Here is a 16,481-nt window from a genome sequence, read left to right as displayed (position 1 = left end):
ACGCTTATTTCTATCACTGCTGTAAATGAATGCGAAATAATCGTGACATACTATATAGAAGTCAGGTTCAAACAGAATCGAATGTTGCACAGTGTCGACTTCCTATTCGATAAATATAAATTTAATACTCCGTTGGTGAGCGACGGGCGACTCTTATTTCACCGAACGCAAGAAAAAGAGTTCTATCTGATTGGCTAGCAATCGATCGCTTAGGTCGCTTAGTAGTCAACTACAAACTCAAAACTGAGCATCGTATTCAATTCGATTGAAATCGATATTCTATTATTGCCGTAGATAAAGAGAGTGATAGTGTGTCAATAATGTACATTGTATTGCAGCTGGATTTTACATGCATTCTTTTATATAAATTTTTCTCAAAGAGTTGAATATGATCAAAATTTTTACTCAGGATTTCAAATTTTTTACCCGCAAATTGCAGTTAAACGTATCCACAGCAAAATACCGGTCCTCACTAATTAGTGTATTTAATTTCCAGTTAGTGTATTTAAGATAAAACCTGACAACAAATAAAATTTTCTTGCAATAGAAATATCATAATGGATACTGATATGGTAGGCCGCAACCGCCACAACGTGGAGCTGCTACGCGTAGCTGACTTTTTGCTCCGTGGAGCCAAATTGACCAATCATGATCATGTTAATAGAGTTTTTCATTACTCGGAGGTAAAACTGATTAATTAAGTACGATTTACTCATTACGTGAAGCGAATTTATTCATTAAGAATTTGCCAGACGAGCGTCACGTAGTTGCAAGAAATCCTCGGTCACGAAAGTTATGATTCAAAAAGTAGTTTATGAAAAGTACGAACTGACTTATTATTAAGATGGACATGCACTCATAAGAAACTCATACAGTATTGTACATAACTATATAGCTAGAGAGTGGTGGTAAACTATGCACACAGTTCTGCGATCTGCAGTGTATCGCCGGGAGCTAATTTGTATAACTTGCGCGGTGTCCCTGCGGAATTCGACCTTCAGCAAACTGCAAACCAGTTCGGATTTACTTTATATACTAGTAGTAGGCCATACATACTGTAGTTACTGTCCGTTTTCCTATACACAATACTCAGTGCGCTCACCATTGACGCGTGACCTCTACAAATAGGGTATGTTAGAAGTATAGGCCATTGCCTAGTTGACGTCACTACTGTGTAAAAAATAACCGGCCAATATTTAAAGTATTCTCTGAAATTCTAGAAAATATAGTTTTGTAACATGTCCTAAATTTTAGCTAATTTAGGTGTTTGGAAATATTGGTAAAAAAAAAAAAAAAAATATGAAGAAATTATTTCTAAACCGTGTTAAGTCATTAAGCTTCTCATTTTCAAGAGCGCTGGTTAACAATAAGCAGACTATTGTCTCATTTCGTAAACAAAAGCCCACAGTATTGTTACCTTGCGTTCGCTTTATAATCGTTCACCCAACTGAAACTATAATACCAGCTCATTGCTCATTGCACAGGTAAAACAGACACAAGTGCAGTGTGTATTTAACAGAGAAGATCTGATGTAACATAGTTGAGCCTTCATAGGTCGTGGTGAGCTCTACTGTAGACATGACTGCATCATGATTATTTTTAAGTCAACAACATTCAACAATATGATCACCGTGATAGTATGAGAGTATCAGTACCGTGGGTGTCAGTGATCCTGGCCTGACACAGTAGACAAACAAACAAACAAACAAACACGCCACACACATGACACATGCATGCAAGGTAACATTGACTATACACTAATCAAACAATGGTATTGATCCTGTACAACTGGTCGTGGTTTATTTACAATCGATTCATTTAAAATCCCCATAGTAAACATTAATTTTGGCAAGAGTTTTTCTCTCTGGAACGAGGATGCATCCACTGGCTCCGCGTAATGAAAAGATCTAACATGATTGGTCAATTTAGCTCCGCGAAGCGAAAAGTAAGCTACGCGTAGCAGCTCCACGTTGTGGCGGTTACGGCCAGCCATATATTGATCATGCGAAAATCGTAAAACATAGAATAGAAACAGTGTGGCAGGCGCTCAAAATCTCAAATTGTATGCTTAGCCTGAGTTGCACGGCCTAGATCGAATAAAATAACCATGCGTAGTTGTTGAAAAACGTGAGGATTCATCGTACTATCACGGCAATTTTTAACACGAAGATATAGGGATGTTGACGGTGTGTGTTGTGCCATAATTGCGTATATCGCGTTTACTCTTATACTGATATGAAGGCCTAATGGGATTTAGATCATCCCTAGTCGATACATCGCACTGTGTGGAAACACGCTTGGGTCCTAATATGACCTTATGTCATTTAGATCGTAACATGCACCTATATGACATGATATAAATTGAGTAAGTCGCCAATATAGAAACGTATTGAGATTAGAAACAGAAATTAAATAAAGAGGGAAGAAAAGATACCTCCCAGATTTTGTTTTAATCTCAGGTAAAAGGATATACAAGATATCTTAACCTGGTCTCACTGATGCTATACCGAGGCTTAAAATGGTCCCTGATCCTAATCTGTATCATTGTCACCTTAACCGTATAAATCTATCATAAAACTGATTCATCGCTCTTCTATTAACTCATCATTAAACCATCGCAATAGGTTTCAAACGCTTGGCACACGTTCACAGCGGAAATGGCGAACAAGTGTTTGACAAAGTACTCGTATTATAAATGTAGGCAGCAATAATATTGGTATAATTAAGACACTGCAACAGTGTGTTTTATATTTTATTGCTATATTACATAGCTTACATCCCATCAAGGCCGGCAAATTGACCTACAGACTAGTATTTAATATTGCCTTATTTATTGCATAGGCGTATTTAATTACCATGATGGGGAATAGGTTTTGTAATTTTTGGATCAGCTTTTTGGTTGAAGGTTACCGTGTTTGACTATGCTACGAATACGAGGAATATAAAATGAATGTATAAGAAAGTGACTGTTTTATGTGCATGTTTTGCATGCGCGAGTGTGTGGCGTGACTGTAGATAGTAAGACAGCGTTGTGCTATATATCTACTGTAGACAGCACAGCAACTTTCGTGCTATCTACCGTAGACAACGCAGTGAGTTTCGTGCTATCTACCGTAGATAGCAAGTTTCGCCGGCTATCTACCGCAGAGAGCACCGCAAGTTTCGTGCTATGCATAGCAAGTTTTGTGTTATCTACTGTAAACAGCACAACAAGCTTCGTGTTATCTACCGTAGATAACACAACAAGTTTCGAGCTATCTATCGTAGGCAGCACATTAGGGTTCGTGCTATCTACTGTAGATAGCATGTTTGGTGCTATCTACCATAGATATCAAGGTTTGTGTTATCTACTGTAAACAGCACAGCAAGTTTCGTGCTATCTACCGTAGATAGTAAGTTTTGTGCCATCTACCGTACACAACACAGTAAGTTTCGTGCTGTCTACCGTAGATAGCAAATTTCGTGCTATCTACCATAGATAGCAAGTTTCGTGTCATCTACCATAGATACCATGTTTCGTGCTATTTACTGTAGATAACAAGTTTCGTGTTATCTTCCGCAGATAGCGAAGTTCCATGTTATCTTCTGTAGACAGCAAGTTTCATGGTGTCAACTCTTTATAGACGAAAGTTCTATGCTGTTTCCACTACAGAAGTAAGTTGGGTGTTTACATTGGCAAGAATTTTACCATGGTATCTGCCGTAGATAACACATTAAATAATGAACCTAGGCATCAGGGTTTTGAGCTATCTTCCACACTCTTAGAAAGAAAGAGTTCTAGTGATCTACATACAGGACTAGGGTTTTATTTAAGGGTTCTGTGAGATTGCGAGAATCCCAAAATGAGTTTTTGTGGCATTTCGGAACAATTTTCATGTCTGAAATGGTTCTCTCTGAATATTGCAGTAACTTTTTAGTACATTGTAAAACCATTTAACGTTCTACAAACAGGATAGTTTAAGAACCTTTTTACATGTTTTAGGTTTATACTTGGAGGTTTTATTTTGAAGAGTGCATAGATAGCTTATTTGGTGCTATCTACCGTAGACAGCAAGTTTGTGTATTGTAAGTTTAAAATACATCTTTCTTACTTTTTTAAACAAATTAACCAAAAATACTTTATCTTAAACCGAGTTAAACTTTATCTTAAACCGAGTTAAACTAATGATTAACTAAATATGCTTGATCTCAAACCGAGTTTAAACCGGGAGTTAAACTAACGACAGGCCTACTTAACCCATTGCTGACCTCATTGAAATTGATAAACATTATTGCTTTGGATACATAATATAACCGATATAATGGTACTTATATTCCCATCATACATGTCATAGCAATATTAGCATTCCCGCTGGGTGAGGGGTTCTTACCGAGCAATGGTCACCCGATATCTTATCTGCTATAGCAGCACCGGAAAGATCTTGAAAAAACCCCGTCGTCAAACAGAACTTGAGATGAATCCAATACGCGCGTGTTGAAGAGGCCATTTACGAGGCTGTCATCACACGGGTTGTGTACGTCCTGTCGCTACTTGAAGAGCCATTTGAGCCGGGGCTAAATCGCATGACTCAGTGGTGTCCCTCAGTTTTTGCAGGTTTTTAGAGTCTATTTCATAATGGGGTGTTCCAGTTGAAATCCTTATACCCCGTATGGAAGACATGGCCTTAATCTCCCATGCAGGGGTTGTAGATTTCACATAGAGTCACTCATATTCAGGAAACCCCATTTGAAATTCACACTCCCTGTGTGGGATATTAAGGTTATGTCTTCCATAGGGGGTGTATGGTAGTGGCGTAGCTGGGACTTTTTTTTTAGGGGGACATTGCAACTTTCAGGAAGGGGGAAAATGTTAACGAAAATTGTCAAACATAAGCTAAGAATTAAAAAAAAAAAAAGCCACTTAATATCAGGGCGGCAGCATAAGGGGGGGGGGGGGATGAAGGAGGGCAAGATTTATCACAGGGGGACTACAGTACACTACACCACTGGTGTATGGATTTCGACTGAAATAGCCCAATTCACATTGTAAATGTTTTAATACACAAGCAACTTGATGTAGAGATTCCAAGTAATTGAAATATTGTACTGTCAGCTCAACAGGTTGGGTTTGAGAAGTTTAATTTTGACTAATTCATATAGGCCTACCTCATAGATATATTGAGATTGCTGTTTCATATTGCAAAGCGGAATAAATCTCTTCGAAAATGCTTGATATAACAATTATAGTTCTGTGTCACTTTTTAATCGTTTGTACAGAACTACGTGTGCAATATTTCAATTCCTGTACAGATATTTTGATTAACAATTTAAATTATGTAAAATGAACAGATCTGCTAAAATTCCAAGGTTCGCCCCAAATTTACACGGCTATTTCAGCAACCATTGAATCGATGCTTCTCATTTTTGTACTAAATCGAATGCAATAATCTTTTACAATTGTATTTAATCATCTGATCGCAGACGAGATCCATTATACGCCCTTGGTTGAAGTAGCCGTGTAAGTTTACGTGCTTGAGATGCGCTGAGGTGTCTGTCGGATGTGTTTTTTACCGTTATTGTTTGAGCACGTGTGTATCAACATCAGATATTCTGGTTCAACTTTGGATACTTGTTTATTTTTCGCCTTTTCTGAGCTCCTTCAAAATGGTTCTTGTATGCATACAGAAACTAAAAAGGTTTGAGTAAGTTTAAAAACAAATCCGACTGAGTGCTTGAGCATGTTTTAAAAACATTCTATCACCCAACGAATACTTTGAACGTGATGATACTATACTGAAAATTTCCATCAAGTAAAATAATATATTATTGGATATATCTTGTAAAGTCCAATCCATTTGTTTAAAAGAATATCAATTATAATTATTATGCCATGTGCTGGTCGATGGTTATCTACCTTGGTCTGTCGGGTTGTTTTTCGAGTCGGGCATCATTTTCCTGGGGATTCGAGTAGTGATTTGGATTTTAGTGTGTTGTTTATATCATGCCTTTGTTCATACTAGTAGATATTTACTCTGCTATTCTGTTTTTCTTATCGACTGTAATTGCTTTATAATGTTTTTAAATGTGTTTACTATAATTTGTATTGGTTGTATCTGCCTATTGAATATGTACTTTTGTAGTTTTTGCATAATGTATTTGTTGGTTTAATATCTCTGTTCAGCGCATTGAGGCCTGGCATAATGCGCTATATAAATTGCTTTATTTATTTATTTTATTTATTTTATAATCCAATTCAACTAACCTATTCTTTAAAGTTTATCCAAAAACAACTAAAACGACTTTCAGACAGAGCTTAAAAAGGACTCTCTTCTCTAACAAAAACCCCATTTGTTCCTCATATCAGATGAAACACTCTATATACTTCATAATACCCTGCAAGCCGGTCCTCCTTTCTAAGACAGAGCGAATGACAAAAACCTATTGTCTATCTTTATGAGAATCGAAGACTTCCTCTTTTAGGAATGCACATTGTGCAAACTCTCTACATTATCAAACTTAACTTATCTCATCTTTTTTTCAGTAACAAGATAATTTAATTGCATCAGTGTAAAGAGTTGATGTCAGCTTTGTATCTCAACATAGTCATTCATTTTTTGCCGACAAAAGTCTTCTTATTCCCCGACTAATTCCCAATTTCCAGTACCCAACAACACACTGGAATATGTAGCCCATTAAACAAAGCACAAAATCGGATAGCGATGTCACATGTAATTTTAAACCAGATACCTAAAAGCAAAATTTGGAATTAAAGTTGACAAGTATTGGTGAAATGAAAAGATGCCTCTTATGTGATTTTCAAAAGCGATTAGTTTGATTTTTTATTAACAGTATTGAAGATTAATTGATGTTCCTGTTATAGATTGGCGAAAACATATATTTTAAGAAGGAATTATATACCAATATAGGAATAGGAATTTCCTATATTTTAAGAAATATTTTTTTCGTTGGGAAAACAAACTAATGTGCTACATTAATCAGCTTAGTACAGTGAAAATGAATGTAGTCACATGCATGGTGATCGAACTAAATGTACGGATTGTAGAGGAGAGGAGGATGTGTTGGTATAGCTTCACTGCAAGTAAAAATGTTAAGGTTTCTGTAACACTTTTTAAACACATGGACGTGTTTATTAACAACTGAAAACAATTAATATCTATGCACATTTTCTAGAAATTACTGGAATTTTCAGGAACCTCTACTCCCACATATTACAAAAATTAATACAAAATAAAACCTAATAACTCTTTCATTCAATTTTCAAATAAACCACATTATAAAGGTTATAAACACTAATTATATAAATGCTTCGTGAAATACAATGTTTAAGTTCTAAACATTGTTAATGTTTAGAGTTAATCTAAAAGTGTTTCCTTAAGCACTAAAATGTTAAAAATAATAAATCAGGTGTTTAACAAAGTGTTTATATCGTTAGTATTTATAACCGTTTATAACACTTTGGTGTGTTTAAGTATAAACTTAAAAGTGCGATTATTTGAAAAGTGAATGAAAGAGTTGAGATTTATTTTGTATTTGTAATATGTAGGAGTAGAGATTTCTGAAAATACCAGTAATTTCTAGAAATGTGGATACTAACTACTTTCAGTTACTAATAAACACGTTCATATGTTTAAAAAGTGTTATTGAAACCTAAACGTATTGGATAGGTAGGTCTGGAGGCTGACAGGACATGAGATTTGGTGGTCCCATTAGGTATCATGATAGGTATGAGATACATTCGCTGCGGTCAAGATGATAAACGTGACAAGTTTTAAATGAAAAACTTAACACTGGAAGAAAGGATGCCAAAATGCGGTGGAATTCTCAGTTAGTGTTAGTCCCTTTTCCCTTTTTAAAGAACAGGAGGCTATCAGATCTTGGTAAAATAATATTGATACTTTGTGTCATTTTAACTTTGCTATTTTAGAGATTTTAAAAATTGAAATCCAAGTGCTATGACTGCCACAGTTTACTGCACAGTATGAGAAGTAAGTTCTCAGGTTCCCAAAAGATCAAGGCAAAGCTCTAGTCTAATCATAAGCATAACTCTAATCCTCATTTAATCCTACAAACATGACAAAACAAAATCCCAACAAAGTCCTGGTATACACACGGTGAATGAACATTCTATAATTACGTCCAATTGCTACTTACTAATCATACGGCACAACACGGACATTGTGACGTAATTTATGGACACTTTGTCATTTTGATGCGCATGTTTTTTGATACCAGGTATCGTAACCCCAGAAGACGTGTGTCAGTTAGTGAGTCGACACTGTTGTCAAGGAAAGACCAATTGGTACCGTGAAATAAGAGCTGTATGATGCTCATCAAGGCGGACAGAGATGCATAGGGATAGCTGACAAACGAGGCGCGCCGTGGTGACGGGATTTGTCAAAGGTCTTCGCAATCCATGTTAAATTGTCCGTAAGGATGCAAAGTGTAACATAGTTGAGTTACAATGTTTGGTCCAAAGCAAGTTGATCTAAATTTCATTATTATAAGAGTATAAGCTGATTGTGGTAAACAAGCACCAATTAATGATTCAAGAACTTGATTTTACATTCTAAAAAACATCAAAAGACCAAAATAATGTAGCTGTCTTACGATCAACTCTAGCTCTTACGATCTATACGATTAGCTTTTCTGGTCTCATAAAAAGGGGTGGTCAATGCTGAACTTATTGGTCTTTTGACTATCGTTTCCTATATTTTTTTTTATTTTGCAGCATTTTTGTTGATATAAAGTTTGAGCATGGAAATAAAGAGGAATAAAGGTGATGTCCGAAAGACTTAAACTGTCCATCGTTGCCACGCTTAAACAAATAGACAGAACTGTAAAACGAAAGTAATTTTAAAAGCTTCTTTTCCTTTTTAGGTAATATTACTGGATACTATTTTCCCCCACTCTAGTGTTCATATCATGTACACGGGCATGACGTGAACTTGAACAAAATGAGCTTTCTTCGGTAGATAGCATTATATGCTAAAATTACACCGCTGATCTTTGTTATCATACCATAAATTTTATTCATGGTTTTCCCTATGTACAGATGTATGAATATGTAGCACCAGAAAAAATAGTTGTTTACACGTTTACACTCTATCAAAACAAAACGACATAATGATTATGATCCTTGGATTCTTTGAATGTGCACTTTTGTAATTGCTATCTACTGAAGATAGCAAGTTGCAAATTTCAAGACAGAGAGATCATTGAGGTGAATTGCATTAATACATTGTATTTAGTCTGAAACTTTGTAACATTATATAGCAATACGTCTATAAAAAGAAACCTTATTTATAATACTGAATATGATATACATTGAATTTTTTGAAGAAAATCAAAATGGGAGGACACTAAATTTTGATTTTGGAACTTACACTATGTAAAGGAGAGGTGAGGCCCTATATAGTCTTGTGTTTGACTCTAAATCTGTATGACTTTTGATTTTATCAAAATATTATACCAAATCAGAACCAAAATGCCCTGCATATCTTCTTTAACATGAATGATTTCCCTTTGTTCTGTAACCAAAACCTTTAAAATCTTTATCAGTTGTAGCTTGTTTCGTTAAGGATAACTGTGCTATATATATATATATATGTATATTCGAACTAGTGTACCTCATGAAATCAATCTACGGCACAGTTTTCAACAAGTACAATAAAGTACATCGATAGGCCTAGCATGTTCAGCCATACTAAACACCGCATCTTACTTGTGTCTTACCCTGTAACACGTTTCAAACTTTTATCTTCTTTCTCGATTTTGCCACTGGGCTTTCGATGCATTGGCGCTGCTCCTAAGAGCTAAAAGCAGAAACAGGGTACGAAACAAAGTTTTTAATAAACAGAATAGCCTAGCGTCCTGGTTTTCTGCTAATGGGCAGGCGGTTGTAAATGGGCTACACTTGCCTAGAAAACACGGGGTAGATCGGGGAATATGATCCCAACAAATGTCCATCCGGTTTAGAGCTCTAATTGAAAAAGGTACACGAGAACAAGTTGTGTGGTAATTATGCATTGGTTTCATTGTGTTTGATCATGTAAGAGCCTGCCTTTGGCGTACTAGTTCGCTTACTATGAAGCCCAAAATAGCAAGCTACCCCTTGCAGGCTGTACATCAAGTTTGCACGGATTGGTGAATCGATAAATGGAGACCCGTTGTCTCTTCAAAAAAGGTGCTAAAATCGATGCAAAACCCGAAGTGCTTTAGGGGCTACTTCATTTCTAACTTCGCTGCCCATGGCATTACCATGCGCAAAACTACTATACGCGCAATTGTATATGACTATTGCAAGAGGCCCTTTTGGGTTTCAGATGTTAAACTGAAAAGAGTTTGGTAGCTTTTGATATAACAAAGTATGAAAAGATAGTCTAAGAACACATTGTTCTCTATTGTAACATAACCTGTATTTGTGTAGTAGTAAACTTGTGTTTAGCTAACACAAGTTTGTGTAGCAATTATACAGATTTTATTGAAATTTTGTAACACAAAAGTAGCCTCAATTTAAGGACGCCATCTTAACAAAGACGGTAATTAGCGGGGTGTTAGGTAAATATCTCCAAGGGTCGTGTGTGAGGTATTAACGTAACTTAATCATGGGTAAACTTTGCATTAAAAGTCTTCTTTTTTAATATCCAGAATCACTTTTTATATTCATATAGCAATATGAAGATATTATCTTGAAAACAACTCTGGTGATGAAAGGGATATTTTGTTAAGTTAACCACGCCTTCAGATTTAGCGTGATATTATGGCCAGAGTCCGTTTGTAAGAAGACACCATTTAACTCTCTTCACGCGGGTGTCGACTGCAGACGACATGTTTCAAATTTTTTTTAAAAATTCAAAAATTTCAGAAATGTAAATTTTCATGACCATATTTGGAATCAGCATGAAAAATGCATTAAAATGAGTACAAACAAGCCTAGTATTGATTCAGTAATTCTTAAGATAGCTCTTGATATTTTGAGAAAATATTTCAAAACTTCAACTATTTCCGTTGAAGCGCATGGCTAGCACGCAGAGCATTAACTGAGTGTGTCCACGGGTGCAATGATGGTTTAAGTGTCAAGTAATAATGAAAAGGACACTGTGTTATCTTTTGTTGTTACATGTAATATTACATTGTATACCATTGTAAACTAAGGCTCTGTACGTTTCAAACAAGAGTTTTGAATTATGAATGATGTACGAGATTGATTTTATTGTTGTGAACATGAAGTCTTGCATGTGTTCAAAAATAAGCTTAACTACTAAATTGAAGGATTATTAAAATGAATTCAGTTGGGAAATAGTATGATGCTATTATAAATTGTCCAATAACTGCTCTGTGGCAGTTGAGATCGGATTAAGAATTTCCTTTATATTGTCTCAAAGGCTGACAGTAAAATGATTAACGTGATTTGTTAGGAGCGGCCTTCTTTTCCGCGTTCTTTATCTTCAGTTTTGTTTCTTTTTTCTTTCCATAATATGCCACCATGCTTATAATAGCTTTTGGCCAGCTTGAGCATTTTGCTTGTGACTGGTTCCATCAGGGCGCAAGTGTATCTCAGCACGGAGCTTTCGGAGCGACCGTTTAAATTGGATGTTATGTCTTACTCTTCCCCCATCTGTTATATTCATCCTTTGGGTTGTTAAGTTAATCATCAGATGGTTTGGATATTTGCCCAACATTGATGATGTCGTCAATATGTATTATGTCGTCAATATGGATTACCACAGAAAGCGCACAATAAATGGGAATGCCATAGGATGATAATGCTATTTTTATCGTATAAAATACATCATCATACAATGAAACAATATGCTATCTACTGAAGATAGCGGCCATGGCATGTGAATTAAGTGTAGACGATTCCATGTGTCATTAACAGTAGAGATAAAGAATGTCATTCAAACAACGTTTATTTGCCAGCTAATCGAGACAAGGTAATCCACACATTGTTACATGCTATCTACTGTAGACAGCATCAATCACACATTATTACATATGCTATCTACGGTAGACAGCATCATTTACACATTATTCCATACATGCTATCTACTGTAGACAGCATCAATCACACATTATATGCTATCTACGGTAGACAGCATCATTTACACATTATTACATATATGCTAACTATGGTAAACAGCATACTTCACACATTATTACATATATGCTATCTACGGTAGACAGCATCATTCACACATTATTACATATATGATATCTACGGTAGACAGCATCATTCACACATTATTACATATATGATATCTATGGTAGACAGCATAATTCGCACATTATTACATATATGCTATCTACTGTAGACAGCATCATTCACACATTGTTACATACATGCTATCTACGGTAGACAGCATCATTCACACATTGTTACATATGCTATCTACGGTAGACAGCATCATTTACACATTATTCCATACATGCTATCTACTGTAGACAGCATCAATCACACATTATATGCTATCTACGGTAGACAGCATCATTTACACATTATTACATATATGCTAACTATGGTAAACAGCATACTTCACACATTATTACATATATGCTATCTACGGTAGACAGCATCATTCACACATTATTACATATATGATATCTACGGTAGACAGCATCATTCACACATTATTACATATATGATATCTATGGTAGACAGCATAATTCGCACATTATTACATATATGCTATCTACTGTAGACAGCATCATTCACACATTGTTACATACATGCTATCTACGGTAGACAGCATCATTCACACATTGTTACATACATGCTATCTACGGTAGACAGAATCATTCACACATTATTACATATATGCTATCTACGGTAGACGGCATCATTCACACATTGTTACATACATGCTATCTACGGTAGACGGCATCATTCACACATTGTTACATACATGCTATCTACGGTAGACAGCATCATTCACACATTATTACATATATGATATCTACGGTAGACAGCATCATTCACACATTATTACATATATGATATCTATGGTAGACAGCATCATTCACACATTGTTACATACATGCTATCTACGGTAGACAGCATCATTCACACATTGTTACATACATGCTATCTACGGTAGACAGAATCATTCACACATTATTACATATATGCTATCTACGGTAGACAGCATCATTCACACACTGTTACATACATGCTATCTACGGTAGACAGCATCATTCACACATTATTACATATATGATATCTACGGTAGACAGCATCATTCACACATTATTACATATATGATATCTATGGTAGACAGCATCATTCACACATTGTTACATACATGCTATCTACGGTAGACAGCATCATTCACACATTGTTACATACATGCTATCTACGGTAGACAGAATCATTCACACATTATTACATACGGTATATGCTATCTACGGTAGACGGCATCATTCACACACTGTTACATACATGCTATCTACGGTAGACAGCATCATTCACACATTGTTACATATATGCTATCTACGGTAGACGGCATCATTCACACATTGTTACATACATGCTATCTACGGTAGACGGCATCATTCACACATTGTTACATATATGCTATCTACGGTAGACAGCATCATTCACACATTGTTACATACATGCTATCTACGGTAGACAGCATCATTCACACATTGTTACATACATGCTATCTACGGTAGACGGCATCATTCACACATTGTTACATACATGCTATCTACGGTAGACAGCATCATTCACACATTATTACATACATGCTATCTACGGTAGACAGCATCATTCACACATTGTTACATACATGCTATCTACGGTAGACGGCATCATTCACACATTGTTACATACATGCTATCTACGGTAGACAGAATCATTCACACATTGTTACATACATGCTATCTACGGTAGACAGCATCATTCACACATTGTTACATACATGCTATCTACGGTAGACGGCATCATTCACACATTGTTACATACATGCTATCTACGGTAGACAGCATCATTCACACATTGTTACATACATGCTATCTACGGTAGACAGCATCATTCACACATTGTTACATGCTATCTACTGTAGACAGCATCATTTACACGTTATGCTATCTACGGTAGACAGCGTCATATGCTATCTACGGTAGACAGCATCATTTACACATTATTACATATATGCTATCTATGGTAAACAGCATACTTCACACATTATTACATATATGCTATCTACGGTAGACAGCATCATTCACACATTGTTACATACATGCTATCTACGGTAGACAGCATCATTCACACATTGTTACATACATGCTATCTACGGTAGACGGCATCATTCACACATTGTTACATACATGCTATCTACGGTAGACAGCATCATTCACACATTGTTACATACATGCTATCTACGGTAGACAGCATCATTCACACATTGTTACATGCTATCTACTGTAGACAGCATCATTTACACGTTATGCTATCTACGGTAGACAGCGTCATTTACACGTTATGCTATCTACGGTAGACAGCATCATTTACACATTATTACATATATGCTATCTATGGTAAACAGCATACTTCACACATTATTACATATATGCTATCTACGGTAGACAGCATCATTCACACATTATTACATATATGATATCTATGGTAGACAGCATAATTCGCACATTATTACATATATGCTATCTACTGTAGACAGCATCATTTACACATTATTACAAATATGCTATCTACTCAAAACAGCATCTTTCACACGTTATTACAAATATGCTTTCTACGGTAGACAGCATCATTTACACATTATTACATATATGCTATCGACTGTAAACAGCGTCATTTACACATTACAAGTATGCTATCTACGGTAGCCAGAATCATTCACACATTATTACATATATGCTATCTACGGTAGATAGCATCATTCACACATTATTCATTCATTCATTCATTCATTTATTTATTTCCACAATTCACATATAAATACAAAATACGCATTAAAATACCATCAAAGAATCATGGAGGAGATGGCCGAAAGGCCAGTAAGGCCAGAGGTAGCCATCCCCTTTAACAGAAAAGTTACCAAACAGAAAATTCAACAGCAAATAATAAAAATTAAAAACAACAAACAAACAAACAAGAAACAAAAAAAAACTAGACTTAGCTGTGGTCTAAGACCACGAACACAGCCGTGTTGTGACCTCTTAATGACCTTTGACCCCAAATATATGAAAACCCCATAGACATTGGCTAATGTCAATGTATGTGTGCACGTGGCATAACTTTGCCATGTTATTTTTGGCAGACGGGGCATTTTGCAGGTTTTTTGTCTCAGACCGGAAGTGACCCCCTAATGACCTTTTACCCCAAATAAAAGATACCACGTATGCACTGAGTAACATCAATTCATGTGTGAATGTACCGTCTTTGTGCTATATTTTTCTTGGCTGATAAAGTTTTTTGAAGTTATTTCGTTTTATGCCGGAAGTGACCCCTTAATGACCTTTGACCCCAAATCTGTGTACACCCCATAGACACTAGGTAATTATAATACATGTGTGCAAGTGGCGTCACTGTCCTACGTAATTTGTGGGAGAAGATGCATTTTTAAGGTATTTCGTTTTTATACCGGAAGTGACCCTTTAATGACCTTTGACTCCATATAAAAAAATATCACATATACACTGGGTTACTACAACTCATATGTCAACATACCGTTACTGGCCTATGTTTTGTTTAGCTAATAAAATTTTTGAAGGTATTTCATTTTATACCGGAAGTGACCCCTTAATGACCTTTGACCCCAAATCTGTGTACACCACATAGGCACTGGGTAATATCAATGCATGTGTGCTAGTGGCGTCGCTGTCCTACGTAAGTTGTGGGAGAAGATGCATTTTTAGTTGAAATCACGTTTATGACCTCTGCATGACCTTTGACCCCATGAGTTTCATGTAACTTGTAGGTGCACGGTGAATGATCATTGTGACTAAGTTAGGTCAAAATCGATGTAAGCATGTGAGTGCTAGAGCAATGTAAAGATTGACAGAAGAAGAAGAAAGAACCTGTAAGAAAAAAGACACAGCCGTGACAACGTCACGGCTGTGTAACTACAATGCTCGTCAATTAATCATATTTTGAAATTAAGTGTCTTTTGTACACGTTCCGGAAATGTTTCACTGAATAAGACGCTCTTAAAGATTTTTGCAATGAGTTCCATAATATAGGACCAGCTGTACGGACAGCGTGATCGGTGAAAACCCTGCTATTTTTAGTCAAGTTATAGTTATTAGCGTTTCTTGTTTGGTAATCATGAATATTAGATCGTAGGGTAAATAAACTGTCAAATAAGCTCGGTAATTCATTAATACTGTACTTATACATAAAAACTCCCAATTCTAATTTATAGGTGTCATTGTTTGCTAAAATGTTATATTTGGAAACAAGGGGTCTGTAGTACTTCTGTAATGACTACTGGCAACTGTCCGTATCGCCCATTTTT

This window comes from Amphiura filiformis, chromosome 16 (assembly GCF_039555335.1).
Source record: "Amphiura filiformis chromosome 16, Afil_fr2py, whole genome shotgun sequence".
In the NCBI taxonomy this organism is placed as follows: domain Eukaryota; kingdom Metazoa; phylum Echinodermata; class Ophiuroidea; order Amphilepidida; family Amphiuridae; genus Amphiura; species Amphiura filiformis.
The sequence above is the reverse complement of the archived record's forward strand: the minus strand, read 5'-3'. Positions refer to the sequence as shown.